The sequence below is a fragment of the Gouania willdenowi genome, chromosome 6, assembly GCF_900634775.1.
Source record: "Gouania willdenowi chromosome 6, fGouWil2.1, whole genome shotgun sequence".
Lineage (NCBI taxonomy): Eukaryota > Metazoa > Chordata > Actinopteri > Blenniiformes > Gobiesocidae > Gouania > Gouania willdenowi.
Genome location: NC_041049.1, coordinates 46055953 through 46080415, shown reverse-complemented (window position 1 = coordinate 46080415; position 24463 = coordinate 46055953). Strand labels below are relative to the sequence as shown.

General features: G+C 37.3%; 1 protein-coding gene across 1 annotated transcript in view; it reads left to right on the top strand.

Moving 5' to 3' along the window:
• furinb (furin (paired basic amino acid cleaving enzyme) b) overlaps positions 1-24463 on the top strand; it is a 196648-nt gene that overhangs the window by 5765 nt on the left and 166420 nt on the right. The window lies entirely within an intron of this gene.

The following is a 24463-nucleotide window of genomic DNA, read 5'->3' as shown; positions in this document are numbered from 1 at the left end:
CTTGGTTCACTTTGTTGGGTGGGTGTCTGGTCAAGTAGCAATGCGTGATATGTCGCTGCTCGTCACAGCTTCAGGTACACTGTGTTGAGCAGAGCTGCATGTGTGAGCAGCGTCGACAGCGGTGATCTCCCGGTAACAGTACTGATCTCCCGGTAACAGCGTTGAGCTCCCGGTAACAGTGCTGAGCTCCCCGTAACAGCAACATATTCTTAGCAGTGGGAATGTGTCTGATGATTTATCACCTGCTAATCACATTTTTAGGGCCCTATAAAATCCGTTTTTAATTTTTTCCAAATTTCGTTTTTCCCCCTTTATTTTTTAAATTTCATTTTTTTTAGAAATATTTATCATTTTTTAAAGAAAATATTAGTTTTCAACTGCTGTGAGGAAACAAAATAAATACTAATGAATAAAAAAACTCAATTAAACAAAAATGTATGTCAAAAATAAAGTACACACAATTAAAAGGTAGATATAAGTTGTAGTGTCTTGCATTATTCTGACTTCTCCTTTTTAAATATTTACAGTATATGTCATATAAAGATGTATGAGAACAGCATTAATGTCACCTGATTTCCTCTCAGGGATCAATGGTTTACTGAATCTGATCAGGTTTATTGATTAAGTTCTGGTCAACTTAGTTTAAATTAACCTAATTTAAATGATCCTATCTTCTGTGTAATGTGGAATTTGACGTTGTCCCCCATAGTCAGGATGAAAGTAACTCAATGAAGTTAAAAAACAAGAGAAAACAAAACATTCTTTTTAGAAAAACAAAACAGAACAATGTTCTGGCTAATAAGCCATGCACTCTCTAAATAGAAAAAAAAATATTACATTTTTCATTGCTTAATTTAAAAAAAAAGAAAAATCAATTAAGTATAAACTTTGATTGTTTTCATTATTGTGTTGCAGTAGTTAATTTTTTATTCATTCATTATTTCAACACGAATTTTACTGTAGCTCTGTGATGAGATGTTAGAATGTAACTAATTCTAATAACGTTGCTCCAACGGACTTTTATTTGTAAACCGGAAGTTCCCACTGAAACGGTTGTATTTGAGGTGGCTTGTTGACTGTGAATGTGTACTAACGAAACACGGACAAAAAGCTGGAATTAAAAGAACTAAATTACAACACAGACTGAGTTATTCTGTCAACCGGTCACAGTTCGAACACGGAGCAGGGGAAGATGATTAAAGCTGATCACGTTCTCACGGAGCACCGCTGCTCTACACGAAACACGGACAGAGCTTCACAGGCACAGCAAAGTTAACGTGCACTAGCTGTTCTGTAGTTAGGAGTCAGTGATGATTTGCATTGTTTTAGAGGTTGTTTGTGGTGATTTAAGATGAGTTTTATGCTGCCCGGACAAGAGGAGGGAGGGTGGTGCACCTAATAAGCGGTCCCCGGAAACATTTCCCCATAAAAAACGTTCTTTGCACCACAGCGATGAAATGCAGATTTTGTCCATTTCCACGTTTAAACGTTTTTATTGGTCGATTCCGTGATTCCGTTCGCGATTCTGTCTGCGATTCCGTTAACGCGGATTTTATAGGGCCCTACGTTTGTAACGTGCATACAGCTCTGAGCAAATATATATAGAAGGTGGGGTGAGTCACTCCTCATGAAAAACAATGTTCAGCTCCATCCACAGCTTGAAAAAGACAGTTGAATCATAACAAAACCCTATTTAAAATAAATAAACAAGTGACGCTTAGCCTGGCAGGGGGAACAAGAAAAGCCTGTCGTCCCGCCAGGCCTATAAGGCACTGGGTTTATACTGTAAATGTGATGCTTTAAGACAGTGTTTCTCAAATGGGGGTAATCACTGAATATTACCAGCAACTCACAAAATGACAACAAAAACACACAAAATAAGAGAAAAATTTACTGAAGAATTGAGGGGGTATGCTACGAAGCTAGATTACCTCTTATCGCGCTAACTTCTGGGATTTAATCAGTGTGTGCTGTCCTACGAAGCTCGCTAACGTCTTACGGAGCTAAATACACTACGGTAACTTAGGCTAAACGACTAACCTGGTCGGGTCTAGGTTTTGTTCTGGCTAGGATCTTATTGAGTGCTAAAGCACCGCCTCCTGACCAATCAGATCTCTTAGAAAACGACTTGCCCATTGTTAGAAGATCCTGGATGGTGCAGGTCTGACAGCTGCATTTAGGAAAGAAAGATTATTTAGTGGATAAATGCAATCCTTTCATTTCCAGATGACATCCTTTAGGAAATATATAGTCCAATGGACTGATCTACAGTCAGCTGATGAAGCCTGTGTCTCCGTATGCGCGGACGGGTGAAGTCATTCATTCATTCATTCATTCATTCATTCATACGCTATAGTGAGGCTGACAGTATCAGCAGGAACATACTACATGGAAACAATGTGCTCTCATCCCAGTGTGTGTGATAAATAGAGGTCTACCCGAATAGAAACACGTGTGCTGTAATTAAGTTAACTTATCAGAGTGCTGTCCATTTATCATCCCGTGGATTAATATCATAAATTATCTCACACTTTTATGCATTAACAGTGTCAGCAGCTTTCTGCCTGTGTTCTTTAATTCCTGCCTCTTCTGTAATAACAGTGTTGCTTTTGTTGTTTATGAATTTTAATTATTCATAATTTTAAACTTAAGCAACACCTAACCTGGTCGAGACCAGGTTATGAAGTGGATCAGATCTGAGCTCCGCCTCCTGGTGCGCGCTGCACTACTTCACTGTTGCCCTTTGCTGTCATCATGGTTTTCAATTAATTATATTTGTTCAAGATCCTAAGCTGTTCCTCCATTGTAAAAAAGGTCACTCTGTCAGGTTTTTCCATTGTAGTCATTGGTCAGCCGCTGCAATCTCCACCCCTTTTATGTGAGTGCGCACGTAGCAGGCTGAAATCTCTTGGCTTAAATTAGTGTGTTGTTATCAACCTTAGAAGGACAGCTTCTCTCTGTCAGGGAATTTTTGGTTAGGTAAAACCCTCTAATGGAGATAAATCCAGGATATGATTATCTGGTTTTGTAGCATACACCCCAAAATGACAGCAAAAACACACAAAATGACACAAAAAACACACACACAAATAATTGAAATGATACCAACAACACACAAAAACAACAAAAAAACACAAAATAACAGAAAAATATACTGAATAATAAAAAGACAGACACTAAAATACACAAAATGACAGAAGAAACACCCAAAATGACACACACACTAAAGAGAGAAAAATACATACAATTACCAGCAGCATAAAAAGTGACAGACACACTAAATGAAAGAAAAATACAAAGAAAATACACAAAAAAAAAAACAGAAGAACTTACAAAACGACATAATAAATAACCAAATCACACCAAAAACACACCCACTGAGATGAAATAAGAAAAATATACTGAAGAATGAAAAGAACAGACAAACAACAACAAAATGACATCAAAAACACAAAGATTATACCAAAGACACACAAAATGACACAAAAAAACACACAAAATGATGATAGAATGATGTTGATTGATGAACAGAAAATACAAGGATCTTGGTCTTGGTCCCATCTGAGGGAAATGACTGAAAATTATAAGAAACTATTGAAATAAATCTATTCAAGAGACCATAAATACTGTTTCAATCCACTTATTTACTAAATGAGATTCTTTAAAATGTGCTATGTCTCATTCATTCCATAATTATGCTCTATAGTTGTTTTTTCACCGTATTCTAAGCAAAATGTTGTAGTCGGACATAAGGGGGTACTTGCATTCAAAAGTAAGAAAAAGGGGGAACTTGAGCCAAAGTCACCATCTTCATATTTTTAAGATATGAAGATGTTGACTGTTTGCATCAATGATTTAAAAACATGGTTAACTGGAGGCATGTGGGTTTTTGTGTCGAGTCTTAAGAGGAACAATTGAAAGGAATAGAAGACACTACCATCCTCCCTCATTCAATGCACAATGTAAAAGAAAAGCTGACTTTCACAATCACTTTTCAAAAAGAGACACAATGGAAAAAAATAAATATTAGATAAAATGAAGTGAAATGAAGTCAAGGCAGATTTATTTGTATAGCGCATTTCATACACAAGGCAACTCAATGTGCTTTACATGATCAAAAAGTGCAACTGAAAACATTCAACAGCTTAAAATCAAAAGAACATTAAAGTCGGCAAAAAAAAAAAATCATCAGTAAAATCATTTAAAATCATCAACAACATGACCAAATATCCCCCTCTCAATCATATGCAGTAGAGAAAAAAAAGTGCCTTTAACTTTGATTTAAAAATGTTCACATTAGATGCTGACTTCAGCTCTGCTGCAGTTTGTTCCACTTCTTTGCAGCATAACAACTAAACGCAGCATCACCATGTTTACTGTGAGCTCTGGGCTCCACTATCTGACCTGTGTCCATGGGTTCATACCTGACTAACATCTCACTGACGTATTCTGGACCAAACCCATTCACAGATTTATACACCAGCAGCAGAACTTTAAAGTCTATTCTGAGGCTGACTGGGAGCCAGTGTAAAGACTTTAAAACTGGACTAATGTGCTCTGACCTGTTTGTTCCGGTTAAGACCTGAGCTGCAGCGTTCTGAACCAGCTGTAGCTGTTTGATGCTCTTTTGGGGGATTCCTGTCAGAAGACCATTACAATAGTCCAGTCTGCTGGAGATAAAAGCATGGACCAGTTTCTCCTGATCTTTCTGAGCCATTAAACCTTTCACTCTGGAGATGTTCTTTAGGTGGTAGAAGGCTGTTTTTGTGATAGATTTGATCTGACTGCTGAATGTCAGATCTGAGTCAATCAGAACACCAAGGTTTTTGACTTGGTTTTTTAGCATTTAAAGATCGAGACTCAAGATAATTGCTGATAGCAGTCCTCTTTTCCTTGTTACCAAAGACAATCACCTCCAACTTGTCATGATTTAGTTGAAGGAAGTTTTCATTCATGCAGCAGTTTAGTTTTTCTAAGCAGTCACACAACACCTCAATGGGACCATAGTCATCTGGATTCAGTGATATAGTTGTGTGTCATCTGCGTAGCTTTGATAATCAACCTTACAGTTCAGCAAAATTTGTCCTAAAGGAAGCATATATAGGCTAAACAGAAGGGGTCCAAGAACAAAGCCCTGAGGAACCCCACAGGACATTGGTAATCTGTCAAATTCAAAGTTTCCAGTGCTTACAAAATAACTTTGCTCCTCCAAGTAGGACTTAAACCATTGCATTACTTTTCCATATAGTCCATTCCATGTTTGCAATCTGTGTAACAAAATTGAATGGTCCACACTGTCAAATGCGGCACTGAGATCTAATAGAGAGCAGATACTTTTCCTGAATCAGTGTTCAACCTTATGTCATTGATCACTTTGATAAGAGCAGTTTCAGTGCTGTGATGAGAACAAAAGCCTGACTGAAATGTATCAAATATTTTGTTGAATGTTAAGTAAGTAAGTAAAGTAAGTAAATTTTATTTCTATAGCGCTTTTCACAGACAAAATCACAGTGTTGTACAGGCAAAAATGAAACTAAAACAATAGCAGCAACAATATAAAAGGATAATAAAACACAAGATAATTTAAAACAACAGTAGGAACATCATAAAAAGGTTAATAATAATTAAAAGCAATTTAACCAAAAGCCTTTCTGAAAAGTGCGGTCTTCAGTTGCCAGAGTCTTGGCACCACCGCCTGGAACGCTAGGTCACCTCGGGTTTTAAAATGTGTTTTTGGGGTCATGAGGAGACCCTGGCCTAATGACCGAAGGGTGCGATCTGAAGTGTAGGGGCACAACAAAAACAGTCAGTGATGTATTGAGGGGCCTGACCATGCATCGCATGGAAAGTAAGGACTAGGATTTTAAACTCAATGCGAAAATTAACTGGAAGCCAATGAAGACCGGAAAGAATGGGGGTAATGTGGGCTGTTCTGGGAGCACCGGTTCAAAGTCTGGCAGCAGCATTTTCAACAGTCTGAAGTCTCTTTAGAGTTTAACTGTTAAAACAGGAGAAAACCGAATTACAGTAATCAATGCGTGATGAAATGAACGCATGTATGATTATTTCGGCATCTGGTTTGGATAGCAGATTCCTCACTTTGGAGATATTTCTCAGATGATAAAAATGTTGTTTAGTCAGTTGACGACAGTGACCCTCCAAAGACATTTATTTATCAAAAACAACCCCAAGGTTTCTGAGACTGTTTTTCACAGATATGCCCAGTGCACCAAAGGAGTTTTTGATCAAAGGGATCTTTTTATCTGGAGCGATGATCAGAGTTTCTGCTTTGCCAGAATTAATCTGCAGATAATTCAAAGTCAACCAGTTTTTGATAGCAGATACACATTCCAGGAATTCAGAGAAGAAGTGAAACTCAGTCATTGAAAGAGCAATACAGCTGAATATCATCTGCATAAAAATGATAGGACACATTTTTAAAACCGCAGATCAACCGACCAAGAGGCATCAGGTACAATAAAAACAAAACAGGTGCCAGAACAGAGCCCTGGGCTACTCCACATGACAGGTAGACATTACATCGTTAAAAGCAACATTAAAAGTTCTTCCATTTATATAAGAAGTAAACAACTTGAGAACAGCTCCAGAAAACCCCATCTCAGATTTAAGTCAATCAACTAGTATACTGTGATCTACAGTGTCAAAGGAAGCTGTCAGATCAAGTAAACAAAACTGTATCGACCAGTCAGCGGCCATCTTCACATCACTGGAAACTTTCAGAAGAGCAGTTTCAGTGGAGTGGATTGACCTAAAGCCAGATTGATATTCATCATAAAAATCATGTTGTACCATGAATGAGGTCAGCTGCTTAGCCACCACTTTTTCCATGATTTTTGAAATTAGGCTTTTTGAGTATGGGATTTATTACAGCATGTTTAAAAAATTTGGGGACCGAGCCAGATAGAAGTGAGAGATTTATCAGTTTTACCACCCAAGGGCCGACAACATCAAAAACGTTTAAGAGCAGTGGAGTGGGAACAATGTCCACCGGGCTCGATGTGAGTTTCATTTTTCCCACTAAATCCTGAATATCCTGTACTCTGACAGGAGTGAAGGAGGACCATGAGCACACAGGGGCTACTGTAGTGTACAAGCTGACCAAAGGAGGCCCTGATGTTTTGAACTTTGTTTACAAAGAATTTCAAAAAAATTATTGCAGTCATCCTGCGTGTGCACTGACACATGGGACGGTGGGGGTGCAACAAGGTTTTCAATAGTTTCAAACAAGACTTTGGGGTTTTTCTTATTTCGTGAAACAAGATCTGAGAAATAGTCAGAGCGGGCGTATTTTGTTTTTTTTCGTTTAGCTCCATTATCATGTCTTTAAGATGGAGTCTATGTACTTCTAATTTTGTGGCTTTCAATAAACGCTCCACCTTTCGGCAGCTTTTCCTGAAGTTAGAAATAGCTTCATTTATCCACGGTTTTTTTTATGAGGGCCTAGAGTGTTTTTAGCTGGAGCTACTGTGCCCAAAACACTCAGACAATGATTATTGAAGTTTGACAAAAACAAGTCAACATCAACTCAACTAAAAAAGGTAGTTGAATCAAACAAAGCGGAAGACCCACTGGTTGCAGCTTCATTTAGAATGCGTCTCTGTTTTTTCACAGTGGAAGTAGTTCATGCCACTGTAAATGACTAATTGAATAAAATACAGGATTGGTTGCTTATTTGTAAATCGTCAATACCTAGTTGGTCATTTTTTAAACCAAAAGAAAATACCAAATCCAAAGTATGACCTTTTGTGTGTGTTGGACCTGACACATGTTGTACAAAGTGAAAAGAATCCATAAGAGACACAAACTCGGCTGCCATAGCACAGGAAGTGTTATCAACATGGAGATTAAAATCACCAATAATTAATACACTCTCCAGCTTAACAATAGATGACATGAACTCAGTATATTCATCTAGAAATAAACGAGTATGACCAGGCGATTGTCAGTAAACAGAGTGTTCGTTTCAACCTTACACGTCTGGAGCTCGAAGAAGTTGAAAATCTCCGTGTCTATCAGTCTCCAAAAGAAAGAATTCTGGCACACAAGCACCAAACCGGCATCACGACACGTGACCCGAGGAGTCCCAAACACAGAGCAATCCGAAGGGCACAGACATTCAGATGAACAAACTCATTCTCCCGCTGCCATGTCTCCGAGAGGCCCATTAGATCTAGCTGGTGAGACATAAAGAGCGTTCTGAAAGCATAGGCGTAGAGTCACTTCCTGATTAACCTGTGGAGAGCTGTGGCACAGCGACCGTAGGCATCCCTGGTTCACGCCATGGTGCCAGGAACGACGTCTGTGCAGCGGCGCTGCCAGCAGCAGATGACGCAGACCGGCGTTCAGACACACGGGAGCCACAGGCTGGATCCACCGTCGTCTGTTAGCTTCCTTGAAACCAGGAGCAGTCCCGGGATTGAACGCCTTGATCCTCACCAGGAAACCACCGCATCTACCCCGTCTTTTGGAAAGCTGCCTCATGTGACAGATGTGCGAAGCAGGTAAGCAGGAACCGAGGCGAAGTGAGGAGGAAGTCTGGATGCTTGGTCCTCAAAGTTGTGATAAAAACGTACCTCGTGTGAACGATTTAAGTCCATAAGTGCCTGATGGTCATAAACCAGCAATGCAGTAACATTCTGGTACAAAAAAAACCAATAAGGAACAGCTCCAACAGAGCAGGCAGACGGCAGCCGAAACATGCTGGCGCCATCTTGTATCTTGAGGCTGTGTGTTAAGAATGGACTTAGTTGGTTAAAGACCACCTTCTCAAAGATCTTGGCCATGAATGGAAGGTTGCTGTATGGTCTATAGTTAGCCAGTATAGAGGCATCCAGTGTTCTCTGTTTTCACAGAGGTTTCACAGCAGCTACTTTCAGGGATTTTGGTATAGTGCCTGACTGGACTGAGCAGTTAATTATCTGACACAAATCTGTGACAATTGATTTTACAACAGTTTTAAAGAAGTTTGAGGGTATTGTGTCAAGGCAACACATTGATGGATTCAGCTGCTGAACAGTTTCCTCTATTGTTTTTTGGTTCACTGTAATAAACTCTAACAATGTAGTTGTCTCATCCTTCAGTGGTTGAAGCTGTTCAAGCTTTTTGTTATTTTGCTGGTTTGTCCTGATGTTTGACCTTATTAATTGTATTTTTTCATTGAAATATACAGCAAATTCATTGCATTTTCCAGTTGAAGAGCACTCAGAGAGCAAAAAACATCTCTTCTTTTCCAGATATTGGCAGTTATCTGGATCAATGATTCTGATTAGGGATGTAACGATTCACTCAACTCCCGATACGATTCCATTCATGATACTGGGATCACGATACAATTCTCTCACGATTTATTTTACAAAATGAGACTAGACAAATGATGACTGAAAAATATTGATATACTGTACGATTTTCCTTTTATTTTTCATTGTCAAAAGAATCTCTTGATAAACTATTCAAAACAATGCAATTTAACTAAAAATAAATCCTGAATGAAATAAATAAAGGAATAATACAAAGAAGGCCTATTCATTTAAATTCTGGTTCTACAGTAAACGATGCAAAACTGCATAATAGTTCCTTTTCTTTTTAAAAGTGCAACTGAAAATGTATTTTGTGCCTTAACAATTGGACTTTAAAAAAACAGTCATTGCACTGTATTTACATCAGATATTTCTGGGGACCAGCAGAGGGCGCTGCTATCCCAGTGGTCGGTTGGCATGCAGATATTCTAGCAGTGAAGAAGAGATGCTTTGCGCTAGCAGACAGAGCTAATAGAAAAACGTGACTTTTACAGATATTCACGTAATATTACAGATATTCTTTTGGTGCTAAAGGGGTAAGGAATCATTTATGAACATGTTTAAGAGTAGTAGGCGATTCTGCCCGCCGCCTATGCTTCTGGACAAGAGAAGGATAAATAGGTAGTGCCCTCTGCTGTTTAAAAAAAAGTACTGCGATTCAGTTTTCAGTGTATCGATAAGAACCGTGATACCTATGAATCGATTTTTAACTGCCTTATGATTAATTGTTACATCCCTAATTCTTTTCATGGTGCCATTATCATTCACACTTTAAATCAGTGTTTTTCAACCTTGGGGTTGGAACCCCATGTGGAGTCGCCTGGAGTTTTAATAGGAATGTCTAGTAATTGATAAAATAAATAAATAAATACTGATTCAATGTATTTATTTATTAATTCTTTTTCATTATTATGCTTTTTCAAATTTAAACACAAATCATAAACAACTATACTTTCACTTTGTCAAGCATATATCTAATTAATAATAATAAAATGCTTTTTAAAAGATTCTGAGCTGGTTAATCTAATCTAACCTTGTCTGCGAGATGGATTCTCCTGGGGTTCACAATCACCAGAATCCATCTCGTGCTGTTCCCGTCTTTGCCTTTCGAATCCAAACCAAAATGGTTAAAACCAATCAAGAGGCAGTGTTGTGTTTTAGTAATAATTTATTCTAGAAATGTTTTTATTTAGGGTTGCCAGAAATTCTTGATATCTAAATGGGGTCACGTTCCAAAAAAGGTTTGGAACCACTGCTTTTAAAGGCTTGGAATTCCCATGAATGACCATAAAATAGGTCTAAATTTATGGGCACTCCCATTTTTTCCAAAAGATTATGATTGAATATGTGAAATAACTCGATGGGGTGATTGAGGAACCAACCCGACATAACTGAGTCAAATTTCATAAAGACAGTCAATTACAAACTGAGATATAAATTTTAAAAATGTCTCCAATAAGGAATGATAGAGATTATTTGAATTTCGGAACTGATCCAGAATTGATCTGTTAATCCCGATCTCCTCTTAAATGTATTGGAATCTTCCATGGCATAAGGTCTATCTTTGGTTAAGATTTTGTCAAAATCTGTTCAGAGTTTTTAATGTAATCCCGTGAACAGACAATATAGGTAAACTGTGCTGTTAAATGTTGTGTTTTTGGAAGGAAATACCTGAATATTTAGGTTTTGATGATAAATTATTGAGAGAAAATGCCAAGCCACAGGTTGGGATCCACAAACGTTTGCAGAATATCATACAGTGCCTACAAATGTATGAATATTATGTGAATCATTTGAGAATCATTACAAGTTCCACAAAAACTGTTTTATCTCTAATGCAGTGATGGGCAGCTTTTATTACAGTGGGAGCCACAAAATTGTGACTGTCTGATCCTAGGGTCACATTCATTTCATCATTAATAATGGCCAATTTGAGCATTAACAAAGAACAGATGTTTATGTTGTTTTGTGTCTTTTTGGAGTCATTTTGTGTGTTTTTGTACATTTTTTTGGTTGATTTTGTGTTTTTTTATATTTATGTTGTTTTCGGGTATTTTAGTTCTCCCATTGTGTATTTTTGTTGTAATATTTTTTTTTTTGCTGTCACCTTTGTGTAGTTTTGTTTTCATTTTGTATATTTTTCTGTTGTGTTGTGTATTTTGTGATAGTCATTGTGTGTTTTTTTAAGTAATTGTGTGTGTTTTTGTTGTGCTTATGTATATTTTTCCATACTTTCCTATGTTATTTGGATTCATTTTGTGTATTTTGTTGTTATTTTGTGTATTCTCTGTAATTTTGTGTTTTATTTATGTATTTTTTGCAGTCATTTTGTTCATTTTATTCATTTCTGCTGTTGTTTTGTACATTAACTTTGGTGGCCACACAAAATTAGACAAAGGGCGACATATGGCCCCCGATCTGCTTTATAATGTGTATGGTGTTATGTGAAGAGAATCCCTGCATGCCCTAATAAAGCTAAAAAAGCCAATCACATGTTAGACATAAACAATGTTAGGTGAGCTCCTCATGCAAATACCACATGGGGGCTCAATAACTGGTAATGTCAAGGTTCAGCAGCACTGGGAAAAATCAGAGCTCCAAGCATATCACATGGTGCGTTACGCTACATTTAGTATTTAACACATTGATTAAGAAGTAGAATGTGAAACTTGTGAAGTGCACGACGCGTTATCTTTAAATCAGACGTCAAAGTAAAGCAGCTTGTGGAACACGATGTCAAGATTAAGATAGCAGACTAGAATTGGTTTGATGTTCTCTTACAAAATATGTTTTTGTTTTGTTTGTTTGAAGGGGTTGTATTGTACTAATTACTCCACGGGGGTTTAATAAAGTATTTTCTGATTATGATTCTGATTTAAACGCATCAGGCCTCAGTGACACTCAGTCATGGTGCTGATGCTTATTTCACAGAGCAGGCATAGGCAACAGGTGGCCTGGGGGCCACATGCGGCCCTGGCTGGGTCTTTTTGTGACCCCAAAAGTAAATAAGCAAAATGACCAACAAAAAAAAAAAAAAAAACACAAACTATGACTATGAAAATATACATGAACATAAAAAGGCACCAACAAAAAATATCATAAATATTTATAGGTTAACCAAAAGTTTCACGCAACGACTAAAAATGCACAAAAATGACAGAGAAAATCGCAAAATACACAGTTACTCCAAAATACACACAAAGACAAAAGAAAACCAGGGGGGTATTTCATCAAACTCAGCTCAGGTTTAAGTCCAGGTTTAACCTGAGAGCCTGGCTCCATTATGCCGGGTTCTAACTGGAACGGTCGTTTCATCAACGAGGAAACACCTTGGTTACCATAGTAACACAGTCGTGGGTCAAACCTGCTCCCGACCAGGTTTAAACAGCAGGCTGGGCTTAAGCTGTAGACGCACTCTCATAAAACCACGTCATCATTATTAAAGAAGTCATTTAGTGATGCTTTAAAACACTCAATAAAGATCTTTTTTTTAATACTGCTTTAATATGATACTTTAAAAAGAAATTAAACAGAATATCATGGTAAATGTTTAAATATTATTTTAAATCGATATCGAAATAATGATATAATCGTTATTACGTGTTTAATGTGTATCGTACTTTTTAATGAGATGATCACAGTCTCTGTGTTTAAACCATCAGTAATAGGGATACGTGCGTATCCATCTCCTCCGTTTACCGCACGGCATAAATGTGTCCATTCATAGATCAGAGATTAATAATGAGACAGCTCTGAATATACAGAAAGGGAGGGGCTTCATGGGCAGTCACAGGGCAGAGCACTAAGGCTCCCCAATGACTAAAATACATTATCGCTGCACCTGCACCGAGAGCGTCTGAAGTGTTGGATATGTTTTCCAGCGATGCACACATTACCGCTGCTCCCTCTGTTCATTGGAATTTAATGTTTAGTGCTGAGTTCTACAAACTATTCATCAAATACTCACATTGTAAAAGATGCAGTGCATGCACCCTCACGTCTCTAATCATTAAATCTGTGATCGATCTCGTGGGTCTTATGAAGACGTGCACTTAAGCTAAATGCTGTCAGCTGGCTTGGCTCAGCTGGGGAGCTCCAAGCTGAGAAAAGTTTGATAGTTTGATGGAATGGCTTAACCAGGTTTAAACCGTAGACCTGGCTCTATTAAGAATACTTTGATGAAATACCCCCCAGAAAAGTAAATTAAACCACAACAAAAATACACAACAGTGACAGAGGAAATTGCAAATTACAACAAAAATGCACAAATGGACTCAAAAAACACACACACAGACAAAAGCAAACCAGAAAAGTAAACAAAAATGACAGGAAATCACAAAATACTACAAAAATACACCCAATTTCTCTAAAAATATGAACAAAGACAAAAGAAAACCAGAAAAGTAAATAAAACCACAACAAAAATACACAAAAATGACAGAGAAAATCAAAATATACAACAAAATTACAGTTACTCCAAAAATGTACGCAAAGATCAAAGTAAATACAACCACAACTAAATGACAGAAACAAACACAATGAAAACTAAACCACACAAACTCTTTGTTCTTTCCTGTGTTAATGCTCAGATTGGTCATTTTTCTAAGTGTTGACATGATTGTTGATAGAGTGGCCCTCGGATTACATTAAATCATAAAAGTTGCCGTTCTCTGAGCATCACTTGTGTTCACTAAGTGTTTCGCTGCAGCTGCCGACCGCTGTCCTGTCCTGACGGAGAACAACAACATGCCCATTCGGCACTGGTGTGTTTCCAATCACTGTCCAACTTGGAGCATTTTTCCTTTGCAGGAGATGACACTTGGCTGCACAAATCCTGCTGCTCGGTTGCATGCCTGGGTTCTCTGTGAGAGGGCACTGCAGAGCACCTGGTGGGTGTTGATTTGGCTGGTGGTTATAGCTTTATATTAAGCTGGAGAGCTGCATATGGTCTGTCACAGCTTGGTGTTGTTTATCATTACGAATGGAAGCTGTGCCTCCTCGCCCCCATCAGCAGTCGATTCCCTTTTTATTCTGATGAATTTGATATTTTCTCCATACAATAATCACAGAGAAAAACAACCATTTGCATGGTTGGTTCTCATAAGGCTTCTGCTGTTGATGATGATGATGAGTCAGTTGTTGGAAGAAAGTGCGTAAAAATCACATTTGAAAAAATGAATCTGATACTCTTCTTGTTCCAGCATTTGATGCCGGTTCACATAATGACGTGTTATTGCAATTATTCTTAAAATAAAGCTTCACTGGATTATTATTTTATTTACTCCAATACAAAATCCAGGTTTATGTCAAATCCTAAAAGGAAATGCTAAGAGGTGTTACATTAACTCAGTGAATTATTTTTTAAAGCTGCTGGAGATGATCATTTTTGATCAAATAAGGACACAGTGTGGACGGAAAAGTTTTTTTCAAAACCTTTTCTGCTTTTTCACTAAAATGTGCAGGTACGTCTTCACAGAAATTTTATCACTGTTTGTTGAAGGAACAAATATTTTGTTTACTGATTGCTGATCAGTATAAAAACAATAAACCAACGTTTTCAAATTTCTATATTTTTGAAATAGGATTTTCGGTACAGTGTTAATGCATGAGTTTAATTCTCCTCCTCATGTCAAGGACATGATTCACTGTGGCTTTGTTACAGAGCCTCACTTGAACAGCTGGAGGGTTAAGTATCACTTTTCAAGGTAGATCTGCCAAGAACGCAACAAGAAAATGATTACATAAAGATCGCTAGCCTTTCTTTGCAGACAAAAAAATAATAATTTTTGAAGTCTCATCTTAGTTTTATGGCGTTTGATGTACTGCAGGCAGAGATGGGCAACTTTTCTTACAGTAAGGGCAACAATGCATTTTGTCTTATTTGAGGGCCACAATATCCACATTCATGTATTTTTTGCATATTTTCCTCTCATTTTGTGTAATGTTGTGTGTTTTGTGGTTGTTTAATGTTTTGTTTGTTGTTTTTTATGTTCTCATTGTTGTGTTTGTGTGTATTTTTGTTGTTGACGTTTTGTGTTTTATCAGTCAGTTTGTATTTTATTTATTTATTATTTTTTTTTTGTCATTTTGTGTTCTCAAAGTTGTTGTGTGTTTTTGTTCTTGTTTCTATTAATTATAAATACAATCCTTTCATTTACCGATGACATCCTTTAGAAAAGATATAGATTTCTATCTGCTGGACTGATCTACAGTCAACTGATGAAGCCTGTGTCATCGTATACGCGGACAGGTGAAATCATTCATTCATTTATTCATTCCTTCATTCATTCTTTCATACGCTGACCACCTCAGCAGGGACATACTCTATACTACAGTTAAACAATGTGCTCTCATCTCCTATCCCAGTGTGTGTGATAAATAGGTGTACTTAAATGAAAAACGTGTGTGCTGTAATAAAGTTTAACTGCAGAGCTCTGTCCGTTTATCATCCATTGGATTCATATCATAAATAATCACAGGCTTCTTCACATTCACAGTGTCAGCAGCTTCCTGCCTGAGTTCTCTCATTCCTGCCTTTTCTGTATCAACAGTGTTGTCTTTGGTCTGAATTATGGATTTTAATTATTAATCATTTCAAACTTCAGCAACCTGGTCGGTACCGAGTTATGAAGTGGATCAGATCTGAGCGAGTATAAAAGCTCCGCCTCATGCTGTGTGCTGAACTAATTAACTGTTTCTTTTCACTGTCATCATTAGGGATGTAACGATTAATCGTAAGGCAGTTAAAAATCGATTCATAGGTATCACAGTTGATATCGATTTTCTGAAAATTGAATCGCAGTACTTTTTTTAACCAGCAGAGGGCGCTATCCGGAAGTGTTGGCGGCGGGCGGAGTCTGCTAATACTTTCTTTCTGGCCGCCTTCTACTCTTAAATATGTTAATAAATGATTCCTTACCCCTTTAGCACCGAAAGATTATCTGTAATATTACTTGAATATCTGTAAAAGTCACGTTTTTCTATTAGCTCTGTCTGCTAGCATAGCATCTCTTCTTCACTGCTAGAATATCTGCATGCCAACCGACCACTGTGTTACCAGCGCCCTCTGCTGGTCCAAACAAATATGACGTAAATCAGTGCAATAACGTTTTTTTTTTTTTTTTTTAAAGTCCAATTGTTAAGGCACAAAATACATTTTCAGTTGCACTTTTAAAAGAAAAGGAACTATTATGCAGTTTTGCATTGTTTATTATAGAACCAGAATTTAAATTAATAGGCTTCATTTTCATTGGTATTATTCCTTTATTTATTTAATTCAAGATTTATTTTTAGATAAATTGCATTGTTTTGAATAGTTTATCAAGGAATTCTTTTGACAATGAAAAATAAAAGGAAAATAATACAGTATTTTCCCCAAAAAAAAAATTTGTCTACAGTCCCATTTTGTAAATGAAAAAATCGTGAGAGAATCGTATCGTGAACCCAGTATCATGAATGTAATCGTATCGGGAGTTGAGTGAATCGTTACATCCCTAGTCATCATGGATTTCTATTCATTATATTTCTTTAAGAGCATAAGCTGTTCCTCCATTCATTGTAAAGACGCTCAGTCTGCTAGTTCTCTCCGTTGATTGGTCAGACGCTGCAATCTCCACCCCTTTCATGTGCACGCACACGTAGCGAGGCTGTAATCAATTAACATGTTGTGATCATAGGTGACCAACGTTTGTAAGACAGCTCCTGTCTGACAGGGAATGTTTGGTTAGTTGAAGCCAGCTAACAGAGATGAATCCAATCTAGATTTGTAACGTAGGCTCAGAATGATTGCAGTTTCGTCATCAATGTTACCCTAAGTATAATAATACTTAGAATGACACAAAAAATAGAATGCAACAGCACAAAAACACAAAACAACCATGTCCTGCTGCGTTTTGTCTCCTCCTCCCAGTTTTTCCTGTACCTCCCTTGGGTTTTTGAATTTGGGTTATTTGTTAGATTTGAAATACAAATGGACTGGAATCACCAACATTCTCCCTGCCTGCTGCCTCCATCTGTCTCTGCATATGGGTCCAACCACGAGTGAACCCAGCGGAGATGAACTTGGTGGAGAGGATGTCATAATGGCAGAGCTTCCTCCTTTATTAATATAAATCTTAATTGTTCATCACTGAGAATAAACAATACTCAATTGAGTCCTCAATAAACAAATAATATGTATAAAAGTGAAGGTTCATATCATAAAAGATCTGTGTTTAAGAGCAAATCAGCACCACGATAAGCCAAAGCAAAATATTTGTCTTTTTTTTGTCCTCATCCTCCTCTCCACCTGCTCATTCATTCTCTGGTTCCACTGCACAAAAACTTTGAGACAAACGCGTCAACGCGCATGCGGATCAGATTGGAGCCGCAAACCGTTCACACTGGAGTCTGATACAGGCCACATTTTAAATGGTAACGTGAACAGACAAATAAAAAATCAGATCTGAGCAAGAAATGGGAATTGAGCATTAAGGGTTGCAGTGTGAACGTAGCCAGAACTATTGCTGGTTTGTCATCAATGTTCCCCTCCTCGTGTGCTGCTGCGTTTTGTCTCCTGCTCCCAGTTTTCCCTGTACCTCCCTTGGGTTTTTGAATTTGGGTTTTTTTGTTAGATTTAAAATAAAAATGCACTGGAATCGCCAACATTCTCCCTGCCTGCTGCCTCCATCTGTCTCTGCATATGGGTCCACATCCACAAACTGTGACAATTTTATGTATTTTTGTTCTTGTTTTATGTGTTTTTATGTATTTTTGGAGTTTTTGTTCTTGTTTTGTATATTTTTTGTAAAATCTTTGGAGTCATTTTGTTCAGTTTTTTGTTTTTTTTTTGGGTGGGGGGACACAAAATTAAACCGAGGGGCACATATGGCCCTCGTGCCACCAGTTGCCCTCCGTGGTAAGAACATTTTTTTTATTTCCTTTCAGGTCTCTGTACAGGGTTGGGAGAGGGTTGTGTTTAGATATCCTTGTTTTCTACAGGAAGGAAAAAGAAAACCTCAGATGACTCTTATCCTTTGCTCTTTCTGTTTCTCTCTCCACCTCTCATTTCCCACACAGTCGTTCCTTCCCGACCACCTTAGTGACAGCAGACACCCCACTGTTGTTTTTGTTGCTTCAGCCCAGCAATAATGAGCTCAGAATTGCTCCATGAGTTGAGTGACAGCACCTGGTCATGTTTCCAGCAGCTCTCCTGCTGCGCTCGTATCACACCCACTCTCAGCTGTATCTGTGAAGCCACCGACACTGATATGAAGGATTTAAGTGTTTCCAAGCCAATAAAAAGAGGTTAGTTTAAGTGAATACATGGTAATGGAATTCATTAATTTTTTAGATTTCTATTAAAGAACTTTGAAAAATGAGTTTTAATTTTTGAGGCGAATTTAAAGCAATCGGGTCACAATTTTTAAGGCATAATAATTAATCTAGACCTGACATGGGCAACTGGCGGCCCTCAGTTTAATTTTGTTTTTTTGGCCTCAGCAAAGCCCCAAAGTATTAAAATTGCACAAAAGAACAACAAAAATAGACCAAATGACTCAGGACGTACAAAAAACAAACTAATACAAAGAATGACACAAAATATAAAAAGCAACAACAAAAATGCACATATTGACTCGAAAAACACGATGACTCTAATAGCAAACAAAGCAAACACACAAAAATGAAAAGTAAATACACAGATTTACTACAAAAACGTACAAAACAACATGTTTAACAATTAAACAAAATACACAGAATGACACAAAATATAGAAAACAACAGCACAGGTACACAAAATGACTAAAGAACCACACAAAACGATCAAAGAATGCACACAATGACTCCAATGACGCACAAAATAAGACAAAAATATACACATTGACTATAAAAACATAAAAAAAAATAATAATAATACTTAGAATGACACAAAAAATAGAATGCAACAGCACAAAAACACAAAACAACCAAAAAATGCACATAATAACTGCAGTAATACACAAAACAAACTCACAAAATGAGAGAAAAATAAACAAATTGACTACAAAAACATACAAAATGACAAAAAAACTACAAAAACAAACCTTTATTATTTCTTGTATTAATCCTGATATTTGTCATTATTCTAAATGCTAAGATGATATTCTGATATTGTGGCTCTAAAAGGTACCATTAAGGCAAAGCAACCCACCTGTAAAAGCAAAGTGAATCCCACTCAGAGTGAATGAGATAAAAGCAACTCTTCAGCTGTGAAACTGCATTAGTATAGATGGTAACCATGGGTGTAGTTATTATTGGCTAATAAAGCTTTGTTCTACACCATGTTTACCCAAATGTGTCTGAAATGAGCTTCGGTGTTCTGTAAATCCATCATAAATTACATTGTATCATCTCCCTCCATAGTGTCATTTCTTTTATGAAATATGTGAGCAGACAGCTCATGGCCAGCTCAACATCTCTACTTACCACGTCTGTGGTTTGTAAAGAAGCAGTCGTGTAACAGATGGTATGTCTCCCTCTCGCTTTGATCTTTGCATCATTAAGTCAGTCTGAAACTCAGGGAAAAGACAAAAGAAGATACTACAGGCATCCAACATTATTCATGGGAGTGTGTCGAAGACAGGATGGGATTTTTAAAGAGAGATGGAACTTCGCTGGTGACAAAAGATGATGGGAAAATTCTCCCGCATGTTGAATATGGCAAGATGTTTGTGCATAAATGAGATATCTGTTGCTGTTTCCATTACAGATTTTCACAAAATAAAAGCGGTATTTCTAAATGTCGACAAAGTGTAGTTGCGCTTTCAATGTGTTTTCATTGAATTTTATAAGTATTGGAGCCTCATTTGTGAAATCTCATCCCACGAAACTTCACTGCAGGACAGGAACATTGACATATAATGCTTAGTCTCCTCCCGCGCCAAGTTTTTTTGAGGAGAAATGGTCATATGACCAGGTACGTCATGTTCTCTTACGTATATTTGCAGAAAAAGTGTTTTCATAGCTCTTTTTCAATATATTTCAACATCGAATGTCTGAAATACTTCCTCATGAAAGTGTAAAAACTTTTTAGTGATATTTGAGTGTTTTGTCAAAATTCTGGTGTTTCCATTACCAGTTTTTATTGTGCTGTTTAGATTTTGTACATTTCCAAGGGTAATAGAAACCCAGCTAGTGATTATCAACCATAGTCAAGCTCGACTAATACTCAATTTGGTTTACGAGTGCACTTAACTAGTAAAGCAAAAAAGTGTCACTATTACTACTACTAAGCCTTATATGCCAATAAGTGGGGAAAAACAAATTCAGCTTTTGAAAATATTACAACCAATCAGGGAGCCAGAAATGGTTCTAATCCCTTGTACTTAATTTGCATTAGGTCTACTAATGAGTCTTTTAGCTTCACTAGTATTACTAGTAGACTAAAAACCGTCAACTAGTGCTACAAGTGAGATTTTGGATGTACAAGTAGAAACAGTAAACCAAAAGGTAGTTCTACTAGTAAAGGTTTTTTTGTGTTTGGCAAGCAGTTTGAGCATACATTTGACATCAGTGATATCAACCATTATTAAGCTCTACAAGTACTCAGTTTTGGAGTACATTTACTCAATTTTGGTTTATTTATGCCAAGTAGACTTTACTAGTGAAGCAAATAATGTCACTTGTAGTAGTAGTCATATGGTAATAAGTGGCCGGGGGCGAGAGAAGCAAATTCAGGCTTGCAAAGTATTACAACCAATCAGGGAGCTGGAATTGGTTATAATCTCTCCTACTGCATTAGCTTTAGGTCTACTAGTACTACTAGTGAATCTTTTTGCTTTACTAGTCCTACTAGCCAACTAGTGCTACTAGTGAGATTTTGAGTGTACTCGTAGAACTTTTTGTTCTACTCACAAAGGTTTTTTTTGCAGTAGTGCACAAGTAAACCCTGCTAGTAAAGCAAAATGTTCTACAAGTAGACGATTTTGTGTTACTAGTATAGGAGGGGCAATACACTGAGATCACGATCCAACGTCCATCTTGTGACGTTTTAGTTTTGTAAAAATCCTGCAGCACGACATCTCGTTCCACCTTTAGTCTACTACTACTACTACTAACACAAAAGTAGACAATATTGATTTACTCGCAGTGAAGTGCCGTGAGCACTAGCGTTGGGTAGGCAGGCACCATTAAAGAAACAAACAATTATTTAAAAGCAGCCTCAATACTCTCCGAACAAGAAATGTCCCATGACACGGCAGCACCGCCGTTGTTTGTGTTGGAAACACAGAAACACGGAGAAAATGACGGCAACAACAACAACTCAGACCAGCCTCAGTGAGGAGCATCCACAAAGCCAATCCTTCCTTTTGTACCATTCACTGTAGAAAGTACCAACAATTTTCTGACCTTACCTTTGCTGAAGGGCTGGTAGCTCAGGTGTTGGTCTCCCATCTTTTAAAAGTTTTTCCTCAAAAGAAAGTTTCTTTATCGTCATCCTGCCTGTAGTGTTATCCCGCCTACTAGCTAGAGAATGTAACAGGCCGCGCTGTATCAATTCACTAATGCACTGTGTATGTATAGCATTTAGCATAGCACGATTACATCCGAAGGCAGCATAGCTATTTTCCTTTTTACGTAAATGGTTTTTATATTGGGGAATTGACTGCGCATGCGCAAACACTTATAAACACAGACTATGACCGCCAGAGGCAGAGCAGCAATGTGCCTTTGGGAGAGGGTGTGGCTTACAGCGGAGTGAGACTTGTGCAGCGTCTCTGAAATATGAGAGGGGTCGGGAAATAGCGGTGTTTAGTAATTTGGGCTATGAAAAGCACAAAATGCTGACACTTTCAAACTTATAGGTACTGTAGGCCATCGGAAATTGAAAAATAAATTATAGTTATATGATAATGAAAACAAATAATCAAAAGATCAATTCACCCTTGGGTAGGCACTGCCTACCTTACCTACCCTGACTGCACATCACTGTTTACTAGTAAAGTCTACTCACGCACTAGAATGAAAATACTCCCCATGTGAGAACTAGTAGAGCTTAACTTTTGTTGATTTCACTAATATCAAATTTATGCTCAAACAGCTTTCCATAATTGAACATCAAACATTTTCCTTCATTTTTCAAACATATTTCTTTTTCTTCCAATCCGGTCATAGTTCTCTTTGGTATTTGGGTTAAAAACCAAACATTATCTAACCTCTCATTCTGAATTCGTAACTCAAGTCTCTCAGTTCGATCCATGACTCACAGATTCCTTTTCAGTCAAAGTACAACAAATAAATACATTGTTTCTGAGTATTACCACCTTCCTTTAATGTCTCCCTTTTCTTTTCTTTTTTTTCTTTAGCTTTTTAGGTTTATATAATTTAGTTTGCTAAAGTGAGGATTTTTGAACATCCTAGACTACAATGCAGTATCTGAGTTTCTTCATAAGAAGCCTTGTCTTTGGATTTGTCATTAGTTGCATAACAGTTTGCTTGCAGCTCTTCCTGTGTCGCAGCAACATGCCAGCTGTATATCATTATCATACATTATCAATTTGTGGTGTGGAAAAGAGAATGGAGAGTTGTAAATAGTTTGTAGGAATACTTCTGCTTTGCATAATTTTGATGTATTTTAAAGTTCAACAATAAAAACAGAAGAAATGCATTAAAAAGGTTTTAGTTTGATGTCCTAATGTTTTATATTTGGATTTTAGATGGGTTACATGCAGTTTTGTGTGGTTTCCAAAGCAAATACACAAAATGACACCAAAAACACACAAAACTGCCAAAATACACAGAATTACTTATTTAAAAAAAAAAACATGGAAAAATAAAAGATGCACACAAAAGGACAATGAAAATACATGAACTTACTCCCAAACACGGAATAACAAATATACAAAGCAACAACAAAAATACACAAAACAACCCCAAAAAAAATACTTAATGACTCCAATAACACACAAAACAAACACAAAAACACACAAAATGAAAGAAAAATGTAGAAAGCAACAACAAAAGCAGAATAAACCCTCTATTGTCTTTATTGCCTCTGCCAAGCAAGTAATATTTTCAGCAGCGTTTGTTTGTTACTTTCAAAAATGAAAACGGTTGAAAGTATGTTGGTCAGTTTGTTTGTGTTTATTTGTCTGTTTGTGTACGCGACAACTTGAAAAGTAATGAACGGATTTTGATAACATTTTCAGGAAATGTTGATAATAGGACAAGGAACAGCGGATTCATTATTTTTGGAAGATTTTATTACATTTTGGAGGGGATCCCGATCAATATACAGATTCTGCATCAGTTTCAAAAATCAAAAAATCCCAAACTCAACATTGGCCAAATAAAAAAAAAAAACCCATCATATTATCAGTTTATATTTCACCAATCTTTATGAAATTTGACTGAGGTATGTTGGATTAATTCCTTATTTACCCCACCAATTTTCGTCATGATTGGCTCTAGATTGTCGAATTTATCGCAATTTTTACAGCAAAAAGAGAGTGCCCATACATTTAGACCTACTGTATGATTATTCATGGGGATATCATTTTCCAAGCATTTAAAGTGTGAATGATTATGGTACTATGAGCAGGATCATTGATCCAGATAACTGCCAGTATCTGGAAAAGAAAAGATTTGGTGGTTGGCGGAGGTTTGCGCTCTCTGAGTGCTCTTGCTGAAATTCTGAGATTGTGGCCCAACACCTCTGTTCTAGAAGTTTTCTGTAGAAATTAAACCAGTTTTATGTATAACCACTCACTCCTTCCGTCTGTTCACGGCCACCACCATTATACTTAGGCTGGATGCCGTGTCACCCACTTCAGTTTCTCCACACTTGTCACCATATTGGCTGAACTGATTACACAACACAAGAAGCATAATATGCACTATAAAATCACATCTCACTCTCACTTTAAAACATTCAACTCTTGCCCACCACTTCCATTTCCTACCCTGACTCCCTCTTCCCTGTTCCCTTCCCCCTCACCTAGGTGTAACACTGCCCTATCTTTTTATATCCTCCCTTTAATAAAGTGTTTCTTCCTTCCTTAGGGAAGGCTGGTGATGGTCACAATTGTGCAATTAAAACAAAAAAAAGATTTAATAACAAAATATGAAGTGCTGTCTTAAAAAGATGGCACTTCTCGTAGTGTTGACCTTCGACAGCATGTGCAGACAAA